This window comes from Nelumbo nucifera, chromosome 7, assembly GCF_055504915.1.
Source record: "Nelumbo nucifera cultivar China Antique chromosome 7, China Antique-T2T, whole genome shotgun sequence".
Taxonomy (NCBI): domain Eukaryota; kingdom Viridiplantae; phylum Streptophyta; class Magnoliopsida; order Proteales; family Nelumbonaceae; genus Nelumbo; species Nelumbo nucifera.
In genome coordinates this window covers 45319157-45343368 of record NC_142655.1, presented here as the reverse complement: position 1 = coordinate 45343368, position 24212 = coordinate 45319157, and the positions used below count along the sequence as shown (strand labels likewise).

The 24212-nt window shown below is 38.7% G+C and overlaps 1 non-coding gene across 1 annotated transcript; it reads right to left on the bottom strand.

Moving 5' to 3' along the window:
- Window positions 1-22513: 22513 nt before the first annotated feature.
- LOC148790450 (U1 spliceosomal RNA) lies at window positions 22514-22674 on the bottom strand. The gene has a single exon (XR_016078979.1). It is a non-coding gene; the product is annotated as a U1 spliceosomal RNA (small nuclear RNA).
- Window positions 22675-24212: the final 1538 nt, after the last annotated feature.

The window sequence follows — 24212 nt, the reverse complement described above, 5'->3', positions numbered from 1 at the left end:
CCGAGTTTGAAATTTTATACATTCCACATAAGTCAATTAAGGGTCAAGCATTGGCTGATTTTCTAGCTGATCACCCCATCTTAACAAGTTGGGAGTTACCTAAAGACCTCCTAGATGAAGAATTATTCTCCATTGAGCTTCCACTACCTTGGGAGTTGTTCTTCGATGGTGCTGGAGCAGGTGTGGTGTTTTTCTCTCTACAACAGGAGGTATTGCCTTTCTCTTTCACATTGACATGTTTATGTTCAAACAATGTAGTAGAATACCTGGCCCTAATTATTGGGTTAAAGATGGCTCTAGAAATGGAAATCTGACATATGGTTGTGTACCGTGATTCAAAACTAGTCATAAATCAACTCTTAGGGGAATACGACGTGCGTAAGTTGGGCCTAGTCCCATACTTTCGCTATGCAACTGAGCTCATGAAACAATTTGATTACATAAACATTGAGTACATACCCATAAGTGAGAACAAACAAGTGAACACTCTAGCTAACATTGCTATAGCGTTCTTATTATCCAAAAGAGTCTTAGTATCTGTGCCCATTTGCAATAGTTGAGCCATACCTCCGGTTACCACCGATGAAGAAGAAAATGAGAGTAATGCCATCTCAGTGTTTCCTAGTGAAGGAAAGGATTGGAGGCAACCTATAATTGATTACCTACAAGATGGAAAGCTTCTTGAAAATCCAAAACTTTGAACAGAGGTACGGAGAAGAGCCCCTTGATTCATCTACCTAAATGGGAAGTTGTATTGAAGATCTTTTAATGATCTACTTTTAAGATGTTTGGGCGAAGATGAGACACCAATTGCACTAGAATCCGCCCATGCAGGAATCTGTGGAGCTAACCAATCTGGGCCAAAACTCTATGATCGGATCAAGAGAATGGGGTATTACTGGCCGACAATGGTAAAAGACTCAATAGAATATGCAAAACATTGCCAGGCATGCTTGTTTCATGGTGACTTCATTCGTCAACCACCTGAGCCTTTGCACCCCACGGTTGCTTCTTGGCCCTTTGACGCTTGGGGTTTAGACGTCGTTGGTCCACTCCCAAAGTCATCTAATGGGCATCTTTACATTCTTGCTGGGATTGATTACTTTTCAAAGTGGACAAAAGCCATAGCACTCAAAGAAGTAAAAAAGGAAACAATTGTGGAATTCATTAAGAACTACATTGTCTATCGCTATGGCGTTCCGCGCTACATTGTGACTGACAATGGAAAGCCATTTAGTAATCATTTAATGGACCAATTTTGTGAGAAATTTGGTATTAAACAAAGGTGCTCCAGTATGTACAATGTAGCTGCAAATGGCCTAGCTAAGGCCTTTAATAAAACCCTATGCAAATTATTGGAGAAAGTGGTTTCTAAAAGCAAAAGAGGTTAGCATGAGCATATGGGAGAAGCATTATGGGCCTATCGTACTTCTTACCATATGGCCACACAAGCAACCCCTTACTAGTTTATGGGGTCGAGGCAGTGCTCCCACTTGAGGTACAAATTCCCATGTTACGTATAGCGATCCAAGAAGGGCTTACAGACAGCGAGAACGCACGACTTAGGCTTGTAGAACTCGATGCCTTGGATGAAAAGAGGTTAGAGGCACAACAACACTTGGAATGCTACCAAGCCCGATTGGCTCAAGCTTTCAATAGAAGAGTTTGGCCTCACTCATTCCGAAAGGGAGACTTAGTACTTGCAGTCTGTAGGCCAATCATCTTGTCACATTGCTTTGGAAAAAAATTCGACCCCAAGTGGATGGTCCACATGTAGTTCAAGAAGTCTACAGCAATGGTGCTTATTTACTCATTACTCCCAATGGGCTATGGCTAGAACCTATCAATGGGAAATACTAGAAAAGGTATTATCCATGAAGAGCTCCCAGACACGAGCCTAAACTATCCACTAATTGCTCCTAGATAAGAGCTTAAACTATCTATAAAGCCCCAAATCGCATGAACTACGTCATGACTTGATCCCTCTAAGGGGTATGTAAGCAACCTAAAAAGGTGTAGTCACAAAATAAATCATTTATATCACTCCTGGCCTGCATGAGTATAAACTGTGAATGGCCAAATCAAGCAAAAAAAAAACATTTATGTACTATTTCTAGCCTGCATGAGTATAAACTGTGAGCGGCCAAATCGAATAAAAAAAATTATTTTGTATCACTCTTGGCCCGCATGAGTATAAACTGTGAACGACCAAATCAAACAAAAAAAAATTATGTACTACTCCTAGCCCACATGAGTATAAACTATGAATGACCAAGTCGAATAAAAAAAATTATTATGTATCACTCCTAGCATACATGAGTATAAACTGTGAACGGCCAAGTCAAACAAAAAAAAACATTTATGTACTACTCCTGGCCCGCACGATTATAAACTGTAAACAGCTATAACCAAAAAAAAAAGGAGGAAAGAGAGATAAAAAATCGATCCTACATTGCAAGAACATCATGAATGATTTGAAAGGAGTTAAACTAACAAAATGTCAAGATATCTCTTAAATGCCTAGCGCAAAAGTTTGCAAAGATTCAATCTACTATCCTAACCTACTCTAAGCAATCAAAGTTAATCCAGTCAAACACTTTGAGGTCTGAAGCCTTTGTGTTAAGTGGCTCTTGAAGGACTCTACAATCTCAAGCTTCTCCGCAGGGATCACAGTCATTGCTCTGAGTTTTTGTTCCCTCAACTTAATTGTAGATAAATCAGCAATGGAGTTTGCCTCTTGACTCTGCAAATCATGCAAGGTGGGTTCCAACTCTTTTAATCTATCCTTCAAGTGGGACAACTCTTCTAACAGTTCACACCGGCACTTCTTGAGGGTCTCTACTTGGGTGCCAGCATCACTCAACCTCGCTTGAATCTCGATCTGGATCACTAACTGGTTTGCAATGCTTTTGGTGACCGATTCCATTCTAGAAGTTTTCTCTTCAAGGGAAATTCCCCCTTCGACGGTTTGCTGGTGGGCTAGGTGATCGTCATTGTGCCTTACGAAAACTTCCACTCGCCTCTCAAAAGGCATAGGGTCTACATGGAATCGTTTCTTCATGACTTGAGAAACTACTAGTAGCCTCTTGCCAACCTAAGTCCTCATCACATCATGAGGCTCCTTGAGCATTGACTGAAGGAAGTTGGTTAAGTACTGTTCCAATGCAGAATGCATGATCTTGTCAACATCCTCTTCATCAGTAGAAGCAAAGGAATCATGCCCCATGCCTGTCTCTACTTGTTGATTACCAATGGATGCTTGTGGAACCACCTTCTTGGGAGTTGCAACTCTCTCACCTACAAAAAAAAGAGAGAAAGGAGAGACACACATTAAATAGATATAACCAAGTAATAATCAAATAAAGGGAGAGAGAGAAAGGGAAACTGTACCTTGGGAACCCATAGGTGCAAACCGGCCATAGTGAGAAGATGAACTATCATCACCAGAGTCCACCAAGATAGGGGTATGTCCCTCCTGAAGGTAAATTTTGTGACCCTTTAGGCTTAGTGGCCAACATTTTCCATCGGACGACTTTTATTGGGGGTGTCAATGATGAGGTCTTGTTCAATTTATTGCTCTTGGAAGCAGAGTCATCTTCATGGCTGGCTCATTGTTGACGCTTAAAGAATTTAGGAGACTGTACTCACCTTCTGATTCACCATGGTTATCTTTCTCGGGTTGTTGGCGCTCTAAAGGGGCATAAGGTGTAACAACATTCATCCTTGATTGAGAATCTTCCAGTCCTTCTTCCTCCCCTGTCTTCACCTTTTAGTCATGAACATTCCTCATGACAAGTTTGTATTCTTGTGCCCTAATGAGATCAAGATGGTAGAAGTTTGTTTCACTACTAGCCAGAACTTCGATTTTGAGTTGTCGTAGAACCGGCAAAACCTCACTATACCACCAAACTGAATAGTTTGCCATGGTTAAACGTTGAGGGTCTCTAAGGCGCAGTGGCACAATGAATTTGGACCTAGTGTCTTTTCTTAAGAGAGACCTCCAATAATGATAGGCTTCAACTGCGCCAGGCTTGACATGCTGATGGTTGGGAGATCCAGGTGTCGTCTGATAAAATCCAAACTGGTGAGAAAATCTGTGTGGACTATACAATTCAGATTCCACCATGGAATATCTCCATAATGATAGGAATCCTGGACGTGTGCTGATCAAAAACTCTAACTCCTGAAGAGGAAGATCTATGTCGCGTCTTTCCTTACCATCTGCAAATGAAGGGACGTTGGTGTCCAATTGCCAGTGAAAATCCCAACAAGTCCTAACCTTGTGACGAGCTTCTTTATCAAGGTGCTCTGAATGCATAAATGCATTGTCAGTACCATGGAGGGTAATCATAGGAACAAAATGCTGGGAGTCAAACCTGCGATAAACCTTCTTAGAATATAGGCCAACCCACGCATATAAGAAATGTGTCGGGAATAAATGTACACATTGGCCTAACCGCTGACAAGAAAGATAAGTCGATGAGAGGCCTTGATAAATGGAGGCTAGTAAGGGCGGAGCAAGACTATAATGAACACCTTGATCCATCCTTGAAGCCACTTTAAACACTGTAGGTCGGATCAAATGCTTGCTGCATGAGGGAAGGAGAAAATGACATATCCATAGTGATAAATAGGCAGCCAAGAACACTTCTCTTTCAATAATAGGGTCACACTCAAAAGCTAACCACTCAAAAGGTGTGTTCTCATTCTTCATTCTACGCAGATGGATACAAATCTTTGGCTTGCTCAAAGGTAAGGGAAGGCTGGACCGATCTTGGTTACGCTGTGAACCCAAAAGGCAATTTAATTCTTGACGAGAGGGGGGTTTAGGAATTATTTCTAATCCCATGAACCAAAACTCAAGTCATTCATCTTGGGTCACCTTCTCATTGTTACGTTTCACAGACTCTTAACTTGTCATGGTAGCTCTGCCCTGACGCTTAAGCACTGCCTCCTTCATTAACTAAGCATAGGCTTTATAGAGATACTCACAACTCTTTGGAAGATACCTATTGCCCTTTTTATCAACACTTGTTAACTCGTCAACACACGGATTAACTTCCTCATAGAATTCACCATAGATGGAAAATCCGTACATTCCCGTGGGTCTGTCATAATCATAAGTAGATGCCAAGTTTGTGTCCCTACACCAAGTTTCACATAATGCACGATACATTCCCGTGGGTCTGTCATAATCATAAGTAGATGCCAAAACAGAGGAATAAATCCCAGCCGTCTCTAACTCTGTACGATAATCCTGGAGTATGATGCGACCCCAACCCCAAAAACCACTCAACCAACGAGACTCACCACGGGGACTCAAGTCAGAACCCCAGCGAGTTAAGTTGTCAACAATCTTTTGCGCAATAGTTGGGGTTGGGACTAGTAAATGCACAGAGTTATGGTGAGTGATGTCATAGTGCAAAATAGGCACACTGCGTGCTCGAAGAGTACTTGGGGAATCCCCCTCCCTGAAAAACATAGCACCCTCTTGAATTGTTTGGAGTTCGCTCTGCACATTAACGGTGTGAGTGCTTGAATCCTCAAGCTGTGTTTTAGAAAATGGACCCGTCATTGGTTTAAGAACAATCAAGGAAAAATTCGCTTAAATTTTGGGTTTGGATGTTCACCAACTCATGATACAGGTTCAGTAGGGCATCTCTTCTCCATGGTTGAAGTAAATATTATGAGTTTCCTCGGCCAATAAAAGAAAAAAGGAAAAGAGAAGATTAAGTAAATTATTATATCCCATTAAAAGCACAATTAAGGTTGAGGGAGAGAGGTTATAGTCAAAGAGAACGCCTTTCATCACAAAGCAGTCTAATATACCATATAGCGGTCCTAATATAAGAAAAGACCAACCCTCTGGAAAGCGTGGCTCTCAAGAGTGTTCGAATGAACCACTTCAAATCAATCAATTTTCAAGATAGAGATTTTCCTTTTCTCTCTTCCGCTGTGCAATCAGCCATGGGCTTAGGTGTTGCGGTCCCGATGCAAGCAATGAAAGAATGGTAGGATTCATCGTATGGATGCCAAAAAGGTTGCGGAATGGGTGGGCAAATTTCAAAAATTTCCTACCTTTCTTCCAACTGGGAATCGTATTCCCTGATTTTAGAATCAAAATTCAAGGATCCTACTTGAACCAAACCAGACCAGATCTGAACCAAAGATCAGGGGAAGGGTTATACCTGATACGGAGAATCAAAATCTCCCAATGTTGGTGTTCACGCCCAAAGAAAGATCCAAGATCTGCTCCCGCTGAAGATGACACAGCGATGGTGGGGCAGAACCAACAGTGTACGTCTCACGTACTGAACTCTTCACAAGAACTCGTTGGAGGCTTAGAGCGCCGAACCAAATCAGCCTTTTAGCAAAGACTGATATCAAGAACAGATTTCTTGATTTTCCCTTCAATGGAGTTCGAAATATGCAGCAAGGTGGCGGCGGCTGGAGGAGATCCCTAAGGCTGAAAATGGCATGAATGCAGATTTCAGCTTAGGGAAGATGAGATCCTATCTCAGATTGCAGAGAGTGTAAACTGCAAAACCCTAGGTCCAATTCTTGTAATTCTTGATTAGGGTTTTCTCCTTTCTTAGTGATTAAGAAACCTCCTAATCCTATTAGAAGTTATTCCAATCCAAATCTGTATTTGGATAGGGGATAATCTTAATCCTATCTACAGATTAGATCAGCCCATTCCTGATCTCATCAGGAGGTTAATCTTAATCCTATCTGCAGATTCGCCCCCTTAAGTGGGTGATCATATCAGCCCTATTTGAAATGGGCTTTTAGGCCCAATAAATAAATAGTGCTCAATAAGTTTCCAAACTGCTGCCCAGTTGGGCTTCTTTGTATTGCGTGGGACCCAAGTATTGATCTCTACATCTGCCACATGGGTTCGGCCCAGCCTTTGTTACAAGGCTTAGCCGAATTCACTAGAAAGCCCAGTGAACCCCCTGAGCCCATCACATGGACCCTATGGACCCAACACTTATACTAAGTGGTCCTTGGGCCAAGTCATCTTATAAAAACCCAGGGAATGTGGCAGATGCAAGATTAGCCCATCAGGTATTATCCTAAATGGCCTTACACTTAACCTCTCAGCCCATAATGATCAAGCACTGCCCGACAAGAGAGGACCTCTCCCTCAGCTGCAAGGAACAGTGTTGCACTCTCTACTCACATGGATCTTGGGAATTAAAACCATTTGCAAACATTTTAAATCGTACATAAATATATATCATATATAAATTTTGCAAAACAAAATTCCAACGATTGAAATCAACTGCCGATAGTTTGGTTTCCATCAGAGATAATGCATCCCTGATCATTACCTTTGTCCGACAAAGGGGCTGATCCCGTCACTATGATCACCCACTCAGATGAATTCTTAGACTGTCCCAACATACCCAGTTTTGACACCTGTTAAGGATCTCATTGATTGGCATATCAAAGACAGCCCAATCCGACACCTAGTGCAGCACCATAATTGGGTGTAAGGGTCAGGTGTAACTTTCTAGTTTTGCCCGTCAATCTCTAAGGTCCAGGGAAATACTAGAAATTTGGTCCGGCTCAAGGGTTTAAGTAATCTTACATTGCGTGTGCCTTGGGTCTCACCCTGGTTGGCAGCACAACAGTGTCAGCCTTAGCAGGATAAATCTCCCCAGACTTATCCAACGGCTATGAACATTTAAAACTAACATGAGCCTCATTAAGTGTCAAGTTTTAAGGTGTTACACAGAAGCATACCACATAACATGAATCACATGTACTTTATTTATTTACACTAAATGTCAAAAATACATCAAATCTGATTGAAGATAAAGGCATACAAAACTGTCTAACAAGCAAAGACCTACCCTTGTGGTGAACATGGAGAGACACATGGGTCGTTAAATCTGCCCGCCAAGAGGTCTCCAAATAACACGATCAACCATTGGTTCAAGTATTATACAAATCTCAAGTACACAACTGATCACGGGTTCAGAGATTGTGGTCCCAATGCAATCAAGGATCTGCCCTTCGTGGTCGATATGAGTTTTGGTCAATACAAGTGAAAATGGACCTTTCCATTCACCAAGAAGTGCCAAGTACACAACCAACCACGGGTCAAGGCGTTTTGGACCCGATGCAAGCAAGGATCCGCCCTGTTCAAGAAGAATGGGCCCATTATGGGTTTACATGGGCACACAACCGGACACGGGTTCAAGTGTTACAGTCCTTACCCTCATGATGGCTATAACCTTGGAACAACCCGTTACGGACTTGCCTAGGGTCTCCAAATAACATAACCAACCACAGGTTCATGAGTAGAGTCCCAAAGCAAGTAAGGACCTGCCCTCATGGGCAACATGAATGATAGGTTTTGATCAAACGGCAGGACACCGAAGGGGGGACTTGCTTGTTCCTATCCTCCCAGGTACAGGCCATCATAGGGGCCCACTAATCCTTTAGCCCAAGGGTGAATTACCCCATCAGCCCATCAACAAATAGAATCCCCACCATGTTGAGCTTCAGTTAAATCGGCACATTTCAAAAGATTTAATCAAGATTGATTAACAAATCAGTCAGCCTAGTGGGGCCCAACTGAATACCAATCTTAGATTAAGATCCCTAAAAAGGGAAATACGATTAGCTAATTTAGCCGAATATACAAGATCCTTCAAACCTTTGCCAATTAGCTGGTTCTCACCCCCAAATTTAATGTCTGATTTTTAATGAAGATATGGGCAAAGTCAATTCACTATAAAAGGGGATGGGGGCTTTATTGACTCCCTTTCTTTTGACAAAAAAAAAGGAAGGGAATGCTGCACCAAAACCAAGATTACAGCCTTCAAAACTGCTAAAACTAAAATCCTTCAATAGTTGAAGAAACATTTTTTTCTTCCCCCTTTTTGGGACTCCTGCTCCCATTCGGCTCTTCCCTTCAACACCCGTCCAAAGTTTTCTTTTTTCTGACTTTTCTTATATGAAGAAATAGCAAGGATTCTGATTCTATAATGATTAGAAGCTTCGAAATTGTTGCAACTCCGTGCTACATCGGTTGAAGAACTTTGGTCTTTAAACCCTTGAAGCCAAGAAGACCTCCCCCAATCTGCTACATTCAAAGAGCATTTTACAATTGAAGACATTCTTTTTGTCCATTTGTGTTCCAATTGTTGATTGACCGTGAGGGAAATTTTGCTGATTGCTACTTGCTTCTTGTAATTGCAAGTTCCAATCGCGGTTTTGGATTTTGTCCAAGACAAGAGAATCAGAGGGTTTTCTTTGCCAAGAAAAAGAGAGTTTGTATCTCATTTACATTTTTGCAAAAAAAAAAATTAAATTTCTTCGAATTTGTTTGCATTAATTTTTTGTGCTCCAAATTTAGCACGAAATTTGTGTTGACAGTTATGCTCTTGGTTCTGTATGTAGACGACATTCTACTCATTAGTAATGATGTAGGAATGTTGATTACGGTGAAAATATGGCTTTCACAGCAATTCTCAATGAAAGATCTTGGAAAAGTTTCTTAAATCTTGGGATTTCGACTCTATAGAGATTAGTTGAAGAGGATAATAGGATTATCCCAGTCTATTTACATTGACAAGATTGTCAAAAGATACAGTATGAAGAACTCCAAGAAAGGAAATGTTCTTTTTAGGCATGGAGTCATTCTCTCCAAGGGAATGTCTCTCAAGAAACCTGAGGAGATTGAGGGCATGAAGGAAGTTCCCTATGCCTCTACCATCGGGAGCATCATGTATGCCATGTTGTGCACTCGGCCAAACATTGTTTAGGTCGTGACTGTGATAAGTAGATACCAATCTAACCCAGGACAAGAGCATTAGACTGCTCTAAAGAACATACTTAAATACGTTCGAAGGACAAAATAGTTTTGTTTGATATTCGATGGTAGTTCACTATAGATCATAGGGTATACTGATGCCGATTTCTAGTCAGACCCAGATGATAGAAAGTCTACACCTGGTTATATATTCACGATGGGATCGTGTGCAGTTAGCTGGAAAAGCAGCAAACAGAGATCCACTGCAGATTCCACAACCGAGGCTAAGTACATTGCCGCAAGTGAAGCTGCCAAGGAAGCAGCCTGGATGAAAAAGTTCATTCAGGAATTGGAAGTCGTTCCATCCAACACATCACCAATTCCACTGTTGTGTGACAACATTGGAGCCCATTCAATTCTTACTGAAGAATCAAAAGTTCTTGGTGAAAAACTACCTACTGATCTTGCCTCATCCTTAGTTGTGTCATCTTTAGTGGAAGGAGGATCTGGTACACTCTTTGGGCGTGAACACCTGCGTTGGGATGAGCAATTTTGCATGGATTCCGTATTAGGTATACCTCTCCCCAATTTTGGTTTCAGATTTGGTCCAGTATGGTTACAAAAACAAACCTTGAAAATGCAGTTTTCTAAATTGGGAATACAATTCCCGGGTGGGAGTAAAGAAATTTTTTAAATTTTGCCCAACCTTCCTGCAGGGTTCGGCCATCTATATGATGAATCTCCCATACCTTTAAGGAGTTATCCTAGGTAGGTTCTGATCTCTAGAGTGTTTGTGATCTTCTTGGATGCGTGATGCACCAGGTTGTACATCGTCATCATTATCCTTAACAAACTGAAAGGTGCTCCACTAGAAAAGTCCCCAATTGTGATCGTAAATCTCTTCCATCTAAGGTACTTAAGTCTAAGGAAAACCAAAGTGAAGAAGATTCCCAAGTCAATCTGCAAGCTTCAGAATCTGCAAACCTTAGATTTAAAGCATACCTTCGTTTCTGAATCCTATTTCCACTTTGGACATCTAATTAATGGGTTTAAGGTACAGGGATTGGTAAGATTAGGAGATTTAGGAGCATTACAAAGGCTCTGTTTCATAGAGTCAACCCATGGTAGTGGAATAGTTGAAGAGATTGGAAGGTTGAGTCAACTCAGGAAGTTGGGCATTATGTTGAGAAGAGAAGATTGTAGTGTTTTTTACTCTTCCCTCCAAAAGCAGCATAATCTCATCACCTTAGCTGCTATTTCAATAGTTGATGATCTTGCACTTGATCTACAAGATGTAAATTCTCCTCCCTCTCTTCAGCATATATACTTGGTATGTCGATTACAGAAGTTACCACAATTGATTACTTCACTTCGTAATTTGACCGTAGTACGTTTAAGGCATTCTAGACTTGCAGATGACCTGCTTGAAGCCTTTAAAGGCCTCCCATACCTATTAGAGCTTGAACTTCAAGCATTTGAAGGAGAATAACTATGCTTTCAAACAAGAGGATTTCAGAAGCTAAAGATATTATTACTTGACCAGTTGGAAAAATTACGTATGGTCAGAGTGGAGAAGGGTGCAATGCCTTCGCTAGAATACTTGTACATTCAACGCTGTGTGGTTTTGGAGAAGGTTTCTTTGGGAATTGAAGATCTCACCAACCTCAAGCGAATCCAACTCTTTGAGATGGCCAATGAACTAGAAACAACTATGTTACCAAACAATGGCGATGAAATCAACCATGTCCCCGATATTCAGTTCATCCATTGGACGGAAGATGGAGTAAAGACATCAAGGATTAGAATCGACTCTGTTGTTCCATCGTTAGGAAGTGAATCTCTAGCCTACCAACCATGGTTGATCAGTGAGTGGGATTTTCTTTATTTTTTTTAACAATTTCTTTTGCTTTTCTTTTTTGTGTGTTCACTTGTTACAATAGAGAACTAACGGACCTAATTGTCCAAGCAATAAAATTGTTGAGTTTCTACTTTTGCTAATCATCATATCTGTAAATAAATTTGATTCTTTCCAGGAAGGCGTTGATGAAAGATTGGTGATTCTGATTGTATCCTCTATCATCTCATACATTGTACGCCTTCCTCTTTGCCTTCATCTTTTCTTTTTATCATTTTGGTTCTTTTTACCAAGCAAATGGTTCTTCTCTCTTGACTCAATTTGTATGCAGGTACAATTGATTCATATAGAAGATATATCTTCAAGCCTTAATTAAGTGGCTAATTTGAAGGAGAGAAGCTAATTTGTTGGGATTTGGCTGTAGTTTCAACTAAATGTGAGTGCATGCAAAGTTGAGAAAACGGAGAACTTACATTCAGCATATTGAAGTAAAATACAGAACAAAACAGAGCAAGACAAGGGCTAAAAATCACTCTCTTTTTTTGGTTAGAGTCATTCAAGAATGGCTTCTTGAGCAAGCCATGTAAGAAGCTTCTTCAAATACATTTTTTAACTAATCCAGATTTTACAAAAAGTAGAAAATGACCCAACTAAAATTACCTTTTACCTACTACATGAAAAGACAAAATAAATATAAAATATTTTAACTTCCTAGCACATTAGTTGTAACATTCTCCCCCTTAATGTGTTGTTGTTGGACTCCTAATGCTTCTCTTAATTCTTCAAACTTCTCTCTTGCCAATGGCTTGGTGAAAATATCAACTAATTGCTCTTGGATCCTGCAATATACTAATTCAATTTCTCCATCTAGGCATCTTGAATGAAGTGATGTTTGAGAGAAATGTGCTTGGTTCTATTATGATAACATGGGTTTTCTGACATAGCAATGGCAGATTTGTTGTCATAATGAATCACCGTAGCATTCTCTTGCTTCTCATTAACATCTTCCATAATTCTCCTAAGCCAAATTGTTTGAGATGTTGCCTTTGAAGCTGAAACATACTCTGCTTCTATTGAAAATTGAGTTATTGGTTTTTGCTTCTTTGAGCACCAAGAAAACACACCACTACCAAAAGAAAAATAATAACCAGATGTGCTCTTCATGTCATCAGCACATCCTCCTCAATCACTATCACAAAAAGCAATCAGTTTAACTTTATTTTCTCTGTTATATTTGAGTCCATAATCCATGGTGCCTTGCATATACCTTAGCACTCTTTTTGCAGCTCCAAAATGAATGTGACAGGTTGTTCAGAAATCTGGACAGTAAACTTGCAGCAAACATGATGTCCGACCTTGTAGCAATGAGATAAAACAAATTTCTAACTAAGATTTTGTACAAGGTTTCATCCACCTTCTTATTACCATCTTCCTTCATTAATTTTTCATTAACAACTAGTGGAGTAGCTACAGGTTTGCATCCAAGCATTTTGAATTTATTGAGAACTTTTTTAGCATACTTGCTTTGACAAATGAATACTCCATCATCACCTTGATAAATTTCAATACCAAGAAAGTGATGTAACAGTTCTATGTTGTTTATTTCATATTTTTTCACCATTTCATTTTTGAAATCTTCAATCAATTTCACATTGTTTCCGGTAAAAACCAAGTCATCAACATAAAGAGCAACAATGAGAACATCATCTATACCTTGTTTCTTCAGATACAAAGTAGATTCACTTTTGCTTTCCCTGAACCCATTCTCAACAAAATAAGCATCAATTTGGCTATACCATGCTTTTGGTGCTTGTTTTAACCCATATAGAGCCTTCTTTAAATTGTACACATTTTCTTCTTTGCCTTGAATCACAAAGCCTTGTGGTTGTTCTACATACACATCTTCTTTTAATTCTCCATTCAAGAAAGTTGATTTAACATCAAGTTGCCATAACAACTAACCTTTATGGGCAGCAAGTGCAATGCGAGCTCTAACAATATTTGGTGCACCTGGATGCGTCGTCAAACACCTGGGACACCAGTTTAATAATTTATATTTTTCCAATCCTTAAAACTAAATTAAGAACGTAGTTTAGTAGTGCGGAAGGGGTCAAATCCTTAGGGAAGCAAGGTTAAAAATTATTATTTTATTCTGGACAAATAAGAAAAAGAAAACAGATTTGGGATTTGTAGAAAATAAGATAATAAAATTTATTAAAGATGAAATTAAATATTCAGAATTGAAAAAGACAAGAAATAAAATTCAAAAATTAAATAAAACTAAAATTAACAAGAAAATAAATAAAAACATACTGAAATTCGGATCCAGTGGCGGTAGCTTTCTGGGAAGACGAACGCAACCCATTCTTCCGTACAGTCCTCGAACCCCTCGAGACACCTTAGCCTTGAACTAGGCGAATTTAGATCTGCAAAAGAAAGAAAAATAGAAATTAAATCAAACCAAAATAAAAAATTGCAGAAATTAAATTGCTAGAAAATTTGAATAATAAAAAGAAAGAAAATAAAAATGGTGGATCAGCTCTAGTGGTGGTAGTTGCAAGTTGGACGAATTGCTTGCAAGAACCCCTCTTGACAAGAATTGGGCATCCTCCTTCCTATAACCCTTGAACTCCTCAAGAAGCCTTGGTCTTGTGAACTAGGCTAACCAACCCTTTCTCAAGGGACCTTGGGGTCCTTTTTATAGAGAATGGTGGATAAAACGGGGATTAGAGAAAAAGAGAGGGGCAGCTAATGGATTTATGCAGAAAATAGGCGCCCCTAGGGTTTGAATGCTAAAGAGATGGTGCCCTAGAATGGAGGGTGGAGATTGCAAGGTGAAATTCTAAGGGTATGAGAGGTTGCTAAGGCTTGGATGGTTGAAATTAGATGTTGGAGAGAAGTGGAAGGTGAAGATTTAGCAGTTAGGGGCGGCTATGGTTTGTTAGAGGTGAAAAGAATGAGTGGGGAGGCGCCCTAGGGTTTGCTAAGGAGAGGGGAGTATGCTACTACAGTAGGAGGGGTGCTTTTCTTGGTTTAGTAGATAGGAGGCACCCTCTTGTACTCAGTTTTTCACAGAAACACTCCCTCTCTCAGCTGTAATTCTTTCCAACTTCCCAAAATCTACAGAAAATTCTGTAAATTTCCCAGTTTTTACCTAGAATTTACACAGGGACCCTCAGATGTCACAACATTGAATTTAACCAGAAAAAGGGTACAAATTAGTTAGTCTAAGGTCTAAAATACCCCTAAAATGATGCCCTTAAGGCATCAGAATACAGAATTATCAATATCCAACCGTGATACTAGAGCAAATGTTTCAAAATAATCAACATCGGGTTGTTGTGCATAACCCTTAGCAACCAGCCTTGCTTTGTTTCTTTGCACAAAACCATCAGAATTGTGCTTCCCTTTGTAAACCCATTTAACACCAATCACTTCTTTGTTGTTGGGTCTATTAACCATCTCCCAAGTTTTATTCTTTTCTATGATGGAAACTTTTTCTTCCATTGCATTTTTCCAAGCTTCTTCCTTAATAGCTTCTTCAAATCTTTCTGAGCTCTTCATTTATTTGGAGTTGAGCTAGATGAAGATGAGCTTGAACTTAGAGATGATTGAGAAGTTCCCTCATCATTTTGGGTTGTGTTCTCTTCTAAATTAGACATGGGAACATATTCTTCTTCAAATTTTTCTTGCTCCCAATTCCAAACAACTTTCTCATTAAACAAGACATCTCTACTAATAACCATCTTATTTGTTTTCAAACTGTACAGCCTATAACCCATTGACATAGAGCTATAGCCACCAAAAAGTACACTTCTCACTTGTTTCATCAAGTTATGATCTCTTCTCTTTTGGAACTTATGCATAACACACACTACCAAACACTTTCAAGTATCTAACCGATGGTTTCCTTCCACTCCAAGCTTCCAATGGAGTCATTCCTTTAATAGCTACAGTGGGACATCGGCTCATCAAATGTACAATTATGTTTACAGCTTTTGCCTAAAAACTTTTGTGAAGTTTCTTCTCATGTAACATGCATTTAGCCATCTCCATTACAGTTTGGTTTCTCCTTTCCAGTACTCCATTTTGTTGAGGTGTATAATGAATTGTAAGTTGCCTTTCAATGCCTTCATCTTCACAAAATTTATCAAATTCTTTTGAAGTGTACTCCTTGCCACGATCACTTCTCAATTTTTTAATGTAACACTCATTTTGTTTCTCAACAAGACATTTAAGTTTATTGAAAATAATAAACAAATCAGATTTTTCTCTCATAAAATAAACCCAAGTCATGCAAATATAATCATCAATAAAAAGAATGAAGTACCTATTTTGGGAATGAGAGAGTGTCCTCATGGGTCCACACATCGGTATGAACTAATTCCAGCATTTTGTTTTCTCTCCATGCAACTCCTTTTGGAAATGGTTGTTGGTGATGCTTTCCTAGTGCACAACCTTCACAAACTTCATGTTTTTCTTCAATGTTTGGAAGCCCTTGAACCATTTCCTTTTGTGATAACAGTTTCAGCCCCTTGAAATTTAGTTGGCCAAATATTTTATGCCATAGCCAAGATTCATCAACCTCCTTGGCATTCATAACAACTTTTCTTGCATAATTAAACACTAGTGGAAAGCTTCTATTTGTCTTCATTTTCACATTTTTCACCACATGTTTTTTATGGTCATAAACGGTACAACCAAAATCTTCAAAATAGAGTGATTAGCCATGTTCCAAAAGTTGTCCAGCACTAAGAAGATTCTCATTCAACTCAGGTACAAATAACACATCATGTATAAATTTTCTTCATTTTTTTGTTTTAACACCAATTATGCCTTTGCCTTTTACTTCAACAATTTCTCCATTTCCCAACTTCACTTTTGAGCTAGATGATGTGTTCATGTCAAGAAAAATATTGGATGTCCTATCATATGATTGCTACACCCGCTGTCCAAGAACCACACATCATTGTTTTCCTCTGTGGCACTTTGACATGCATAAAACAAATTTCCTTCATCTTCTTTTTCTTCTGTAAAATTTGCTTGTTGATTGTTTTCTAATCTACAGTCATTTTGTAGATGCCCAAACATTTTGCAAAAATGACATTGCGGTTTTCCTTTAAACCAACAATCATTATCAACATGGCTGCTTCTTTTACAAATAGAGCACCGCTATGTTGACCCTTCATCACTAGACTTTCTATCAAAAGTACCTTTGCTTCTTTCTCTTCCTCTTGCATATCTACCTCCTCTATAGGAGTCTCATTTTCCATGTTCATGAGTTGAGAATGTTCCATCATGATTTTTGGAACTGACACTAAGCTTGGATTAGAATGCACTCTCTATTGATTTTTCAGAGTGATGTGCCAATCTTTGCTCATATGATTTTAGAGATGCCAACAACTCTTGAACACTTAATTCAGTGAGATCATTTGTTTCTTCAATAACAACCACAATAGGATCAAACTTCTCAGGTAAACTAATTAAAATCTTCTCAACAATCTTCCTATCATCAAGTTTTTCACCATGTGCTTTCATCTGATTTATCAACTCCATAAATCTACTGAAATGATCATTTAAACTTTCATCTTCTTTCACTTTCATATTTTCGCAATCTCTTCTAACAGCCCTTAGCACTCATTATCCTTGGAAAAATAGATTAACCAACTCCTCTTTGTATCATTGAAAGTGCTTCTGCATTCTTATTTCTCTTGTCCTTCAGTTCCTTTTGTTGAGCTGCAATAAAATTTGCTACATTTTCTAGTTCTTCATATCCAAGGACAACAATGTCCCATAAATCCAAAGACAAGAAAGGGGTTTTCATTTTAACATATCAGAAATCATAATCTTCTCTATCAAAAATAGTAACTTGAACTGTGTTGAAATTAACAGCATTAGTGTTGGCCATGATTTACTCTCCAACTTTTCTTGCACCCAAACTTGTTCTAATGAACCTTGCAGCTCTGATACCACTTTGTTAGGATTTGACTATAGTTTCAGCTAAATGTGGGTGCATGCAAAGTGGAGAAAACAGAATTTATTTGTAGCAAATTGAAGTAAAATATAGAACAAAACAGAGCAAAAGAAGCGCTAAAAATCACTTCATACGTATTCTGATTTCTCTTTTTTTGGTTAGAGCCATACAAGAATGGCTTCTTGAGCAAGCCATGTAAGAAGCTTCTTAAAATACACTTTTCAACTAATCCAGATTTTACAAAAAGTAAAAAATGACTTAACTAAAGTTACTTTTTACCTACTACATGAAAAGACAAAATAAATATAAAATATTTTAACTTCCTAGCACATAGCACATGAGCTGTAACATAATTTAAGTGTGCAATTAGTTCTAATTAATCCTTGTTTGAGCTTGTGTATATGGGTCTTTCACCTCTATGACTAAAGATACGTATTACTACAGGGGAATGATGTTGCATGGGCCTAAACATTCTCGAATGTGTTGTATGACTAAAGATACATATTAGAATGCATGACTATAATAAAACTATGTAAGACTACATATATAATTTATGGTTTGGTATTGATTGTATTGTTTATGTCTCCCAAACCATATATAATTTATGGTTTGGGTATTGATTGTTGTCATTATCACCGAAATTAACTCTTACTGTTTTTGTAACTCAACTCTTTTACAAGAGTTTCTTTCATGAATCAATGAATTACTCCATTATTTTTCTTCTCCATCCATATTCAAGTTATTACCAATACAATAACTAGAATTGTTAAAAGATTAAAAGTTACGAGAAGATGTGAAATCCGGTTATTTGGGGGCCGGAATTGTTCCATCTTTTCCGGTGGAGAGACGGAAATCACTAGATACGGTAAGGGTGAGGCCAAGTTAGTACAAACATCACACTGATCGTCTTCAGTTGATTAACAGAAAAAAGAGGAGAGGGAATATTTTATTACAAAATATTAAGAGAAGGAAGTCTAGGAATTTTTCCATTTTTTAATTTTTAATTTTTTTATTCCATGTAATTTTCAAAACAACCAATGAGAGGCTTTCTTTACTCTCCCTCTCTCTCTCTCTCTCTTCCCACACGTTCCCAATAACCTAGATAGTCTCCCCTCCTAAAATTTCTCCTAAACTATTTCCCCCACCTAAAACTTACATACAAAACATCTCCTAATCTTTCTTACAACAATCCATCTAGTTATAACGCCTCTTTCCCGCCCTTTATATATGACTCTCTATCCATTCCTATCTCTATCTCTCTCTAACTTTTAATTACATGCATTTAATTTTTAGATACATATGCTCATATGTACTTGAGATGAGTGTGGTAGAACTACGTATAGTGAGATGGATGAGAGGAAAATTTAGAATTAATAGGGTTAGGAATGAAGTTATTTGAAGGAACTCAGAGTAGTTCCAATAAGTGAAAAAACAAAGATGGTTTGGTCACATGCATAATGACCATCTAAAGCACTCATGAGAGGAAGTAATCTGTTGCAAGTTGAAAAGGCTACAAAGACTAGGGGCAGACCAAGTTTTTAATATACATACTAATTATTATAAGTTGGAACCCATAGCCTCTCAAAAATTTTAGAAAATAGATCTATAATTTGATTATTATAAACAAGATATGTATTGGGACCCCTAGATTAAGGGTGTAAATGGTCTACCGTTTGATTATTACCTGGGTAAATGCAGTTACTTGGGTAAGTTTTTCCTAAAAAACACTTGCCCAGTAAGTGCATTTACCCATGTTCTGCTATTTCTCATGTAAACAAGGCAATGACCATTTTAACCATAAAAATCTATAATTAAAAAGGACATTTTTGTCCCAATCAAGTGTTGGCAATTTTTCCCCTAGGTGGGAAAGTTATTTACCCACTTAGGAGACGGGATACCTAGGAAAATAAAGTTTTCTTGTCCCCACATAAATTGGAAAAAAGAACATGGGATTCTTGGTCAATAGGAACCAAAATCCCATTGACCAACTTTCCCCCCTCTCAAAATCCAAAAAAAGAACACCCCTCAATATGTTATTGCAGAGAGTTGTTTAGCAGGGCTAAAATTTGATTTCATCCTTGGACCCCTATATCTACATTCCACTTCTCATGATTAAATAAAATATTTAATTTAAGTATAAGTACAATTCAATTCAACTTTAGGTCCATTCAAAGTTGGAATCCATAGCCTCTCAAAAATTTCAGCAAATAGATCTATAATTCACCAACCACTAACCCAAGCCTGTCCCAACTTGCACTCATCAATTATAACTCTTTTACATCATATCCCGTGCATCGCACGGGTCCATTGCTAGTTACAACACAAACAAAAGCATGTAATGACAAGAAAAAATGTTTATAATTAAATGACAAAGTTTGCTTCTATACAATTTAAGTTCCAAAAATACCTTGATATATCAATATAAATATAATGCACCTTTGTTACACTATATCCAACTCATCAAAAGAGATCTTATTCACTCAATATTGTCTCGGTTAAACCAAAACATATTGCCAAAAACCAAGAATATATAGCAGTCAAAACAATTTTTGTTTGTGTTGTTCTTAGAAATATCGATTGATTTGGTCAAATTAATCTAGGGTGCAAAAAAGTGAATTTGAATCGAACCAAGCAATATCCAAACTTAAATTTAATTGGAAAACATGATTCGATATTCAATGGATATTAAAAATTAAAACTTGAATTCAATCAAATATTCGAATATTTCATTCATTTCAAGTTTGTCATACAAATTATTATAAGTTTTTAATATATATAAACTATTTATAGAATGTAAATATTATATATGAATTACCTAAAGTATTTAGTTTTTTTATATTATATATATGAATTATATAATCAATTAAATTTAAATGTTTGTTAACTCGAATCAGGTCATATACTCATATCCAGATCGATTTTAATTAAATAGTATGAATAGGATATCTGAATTCAACCAGTTATCATATTCAAATTGTATCAATTCAATCTATTATGCCTTGAATTCGAATTCAGATTTCTGAATACTATTGACATCCTTAACACCTTTTAAGGGTGTTCCTCTCACTAACTTAAAGATCTGCTATGCAAATACAAAAATCTTGCATTCTCTCCAAATGGGGAGACTGCTTTTTTTTCTGGGTTTTGTTTTTTTCAATGTTTGCGAGTTCTGACGAGGGCATTGATCCATGGCGGTAACATATTAGAAATTAAGACAGAGGCCCGCCCATGGAATCAATCCCTTCTAACTTCTAAGCATCATTTGGTGCTTCGTTCAAAATGAAAAGTGTGACGAGGGGCGTTGATTCATGGGCATAAGGCCTTTATTTAACATTTCATTTTCCCCTCTTCTATAATTTCTATAATTGATTGTGAATCATAGGGGTGTCCATAGGTCGGGTTGGGTCAGTTTGAGTCATTTTCTTCAATCGATTCGATCTAGCCGGTTTACTTATTGACTAAACCAAAACCAACCGACCCTGTAGCAAAACCGACCCAAACATGAAAGGTTGGTTTGGGTCAGTTTATCGGTTTAGTCGGTTCTTATATATATTTTAAACTATAATATCTATTTATATTTAAGTTTATTTCTTTTTATTTTTTGTACAAAATAAAAATATATATTTAAATCGATTAGTTTTTTATGCAAAACTGATTTTTTGTCAATATATATTTAAATGTGTACAAAACTGAATTAAATATTGTATCATTGTATTATATTTGTATTGGTTTTATGTTTTTAGTTTTTATCATAAATAACCAATTTTTTTTCAAAGTTCAAACAAAACACAAATAAAATATATCAACATTTAGCATATAGGGTAGGGACTAATTAATAACTACTTAAATATATAGGATCGGTTCGACTTGATTTGGTGCCGGTTTTCATATATGAAAGCCGAAAACAAACCGACTGGTGGTTTTGAAAAACCATCCAACTCGGATTGGGTCGGGCCGGTTTGGTTGGTTTGGTCAGTTTGACATTTAGCGGTGAAAATGTTGTTTAATGAACTCCATCATGAATATTGGGTTTTTGGTTTCTTCTATTGTTCTTGAACATAGTGGTTTCTAGTTTCTTTTGTCTTTATTCTGAAAATTTGAAGAACTAACAGGGGCAAAAGAGACTTTTGACAAGGGAGGCCTAAATCCAATTTGAAAAGAAAGGGGAAGTTTTAGTCTTTTAAGGTCCCATTCGCTTTTTGGTAAGTTACTTATCCAGGTAAATGTAGTTACTTGGGTAAGTTTTTCCTAGGAAACACTTACCCGGGTAAGTGCATTTACCCATGTTCTTTTATTTCTCATATAAATAAGGCAATGATCATTTTAGCCATAAAAATCTATTATTAAAAGGGGAATTTTTGTCCAATTCAAGTGACGGCAGCTTTCTTCTAAGTGGAAAAGTTATTTACCCATGTAGGAGATAGGTATCACTTATCCAAGTATGTGATACCCAGGAAAATAAACTTCCCACGGTCCCCACATAAATCTGAAGAAAAAACATGAGATTCTTGGTCAATGGGAGCCAAATTCCCCATCTCAAAATCCGAAAAGAGAATTCCCCCCAAGGGTCAAGGAAAGGTTTAACTTTTTTACACTACTCCCTAATACAGGCCTAAACAGGCTTTCTATACCTTCTTTTAGGGGGAACCACTTTTACATGCTCTGAAATTCTCCTTGATCGATTTTTATGATCACCCAGCAAGGCCCATAATGGAGAGAGGTCATGGCAAATCACGGCTCTGTTTCGCCCTTAACGTTATCACCTATAACAAAATCCAAATGTAATCAAAAGAGGGTGAATGCTAGAAAACATCGAGTCTCTCGTTTGTCAAGTTCTTCCTCTCTTATGTTTTCTAATTGTCAGAGTCACAATCAAATGCCATAGATATACAGGATGCAGCTTTTGACAAAGAATTGGGTAGGGGCCGCGCGAACGCGTATCCCCGCAACCACAAATTATGACGTACACTCTCCCATTTGGGGAGATGTTAGGTGGGCACCCCTCCCCTGTGCAATGGAGGTCGCCAACCTAGGCCATGGGCCTTCTTGATCATCCATGGACCCCGTCCAGGTAAGTATGTTTCATCATCCCTCTTTCACCCCATTTATATTCCTCTATTTTCTTCTCTTTTTCTCATTTAGGCGATGTGGGATTATTGATTCCGTAGCAATTCAAAGTCTTTATATGTCAGCATGTAAAGCACCAAGATTTAGAGCTTCTCAGCTGGTTATTTGATCCCTTGAGTCATGATCCACTACAATACTAGAATCACTTGTTGAAGCATAACAGCCAGCAGAAAACCAAGATACATCTCTGAAAACAGGGGAGATTGTTAAGGCTTTTCACCATTACTATTGATGGAGGATGTTTTGGCCCGACCTACGAAATGGTGACACGTGGACCTGACTCAGCACGAGTAACAGCTCAACATCATGGCCTAGTATGACCAAGTAACAAGCCCATAAAGCAGCTCGTTGCATCGTAGCTCGCTGAAGAAGGAATTCGCCACAACGCGAGCTTCGGGTTCCCCGAGCTACCCCGAAGGGGATATTCCGAGGTAACTTAGCTCACGAGCTAGGGAAGGGTAACCCTGAAGTATTCCCAAGCTCGCTACAAAGTAGCTCACGAGTGAGCAGCGCGAGTGTTCCTCAAGAAGCTTATATCTGACAGGCCGTACCGATCAGACTGTGCCACGTCCCTTAACTGATGGTGCAGTCCCTGTTCTTTCGACAGTCTGCACCCACGTCTCTTAGCAGGCGCGCCTTCGCCTGCCCTTTGGAAACGTGTCACTCACCCGGGCAAGGAGTACGTTGCAACGGCCACCTGCGCAGGCCTGGCAGGTAATGGCTGTGGCAGGGGTCCAGTGGCGGTTATGCCCGACCTGATAAGAACGCCCCTATAAAAGCCCTCAAGGCAGAAGAGAAAAGGGATCTTCAAACTTTGGAATACTTTAGTATTCTTATACTCTAAACTGAATACATCTTTGCTCGCGAGCTAATCTCTTGAGCACAGTGACCTACACTCTTAGCTTTTGCACTCTTCTTTTCTCTTTCCCCTGCGTTCTAACTTAAGCATTGGAGTATTCCCACTGGGTAAATTCCCAGGAATCCTTCTTTTCCATCTTCTCAGGTGCCATCCATCACCAACAAGGAGCCAGTCAGCAGATAGCTAGGAGTGCCCGGATTGTGCCGCATCATTTGGCGCCGTCTGTGGGAATGCGCTTCTAAAAGCCTTCCTCTAACCTTTCACAGTTCCTTCTTTCCGAAAACTCAACATTCATGGCTTCTTTAAGCAACGCCGGACGTAGCATGGAAATGGACATCGCCGAGGAACAACTCCAGATTCCCGTGGTCTGCATTGGGCAGTTCACTATTCCCCTTTCCGCGGATGGAGTTCTCAGCCTGAACGTGCCGCAAGTAACAGAACCCTTGAGCATCCCCCTACCTTTCTCGGTCGGGACAACCTTCACTGAGCCTTCTATCGTCCCCCCGATGATAGGTCAGAGCCAGCTCGACAACCTGGTGCAGTCCATGAGGGCCATGCAAGCCCAGATGCAGCAGTTTCAGCAATTTGAGCTCTACAAGCAGCAGGTACTGCACCAAGTCTCTCAATATCA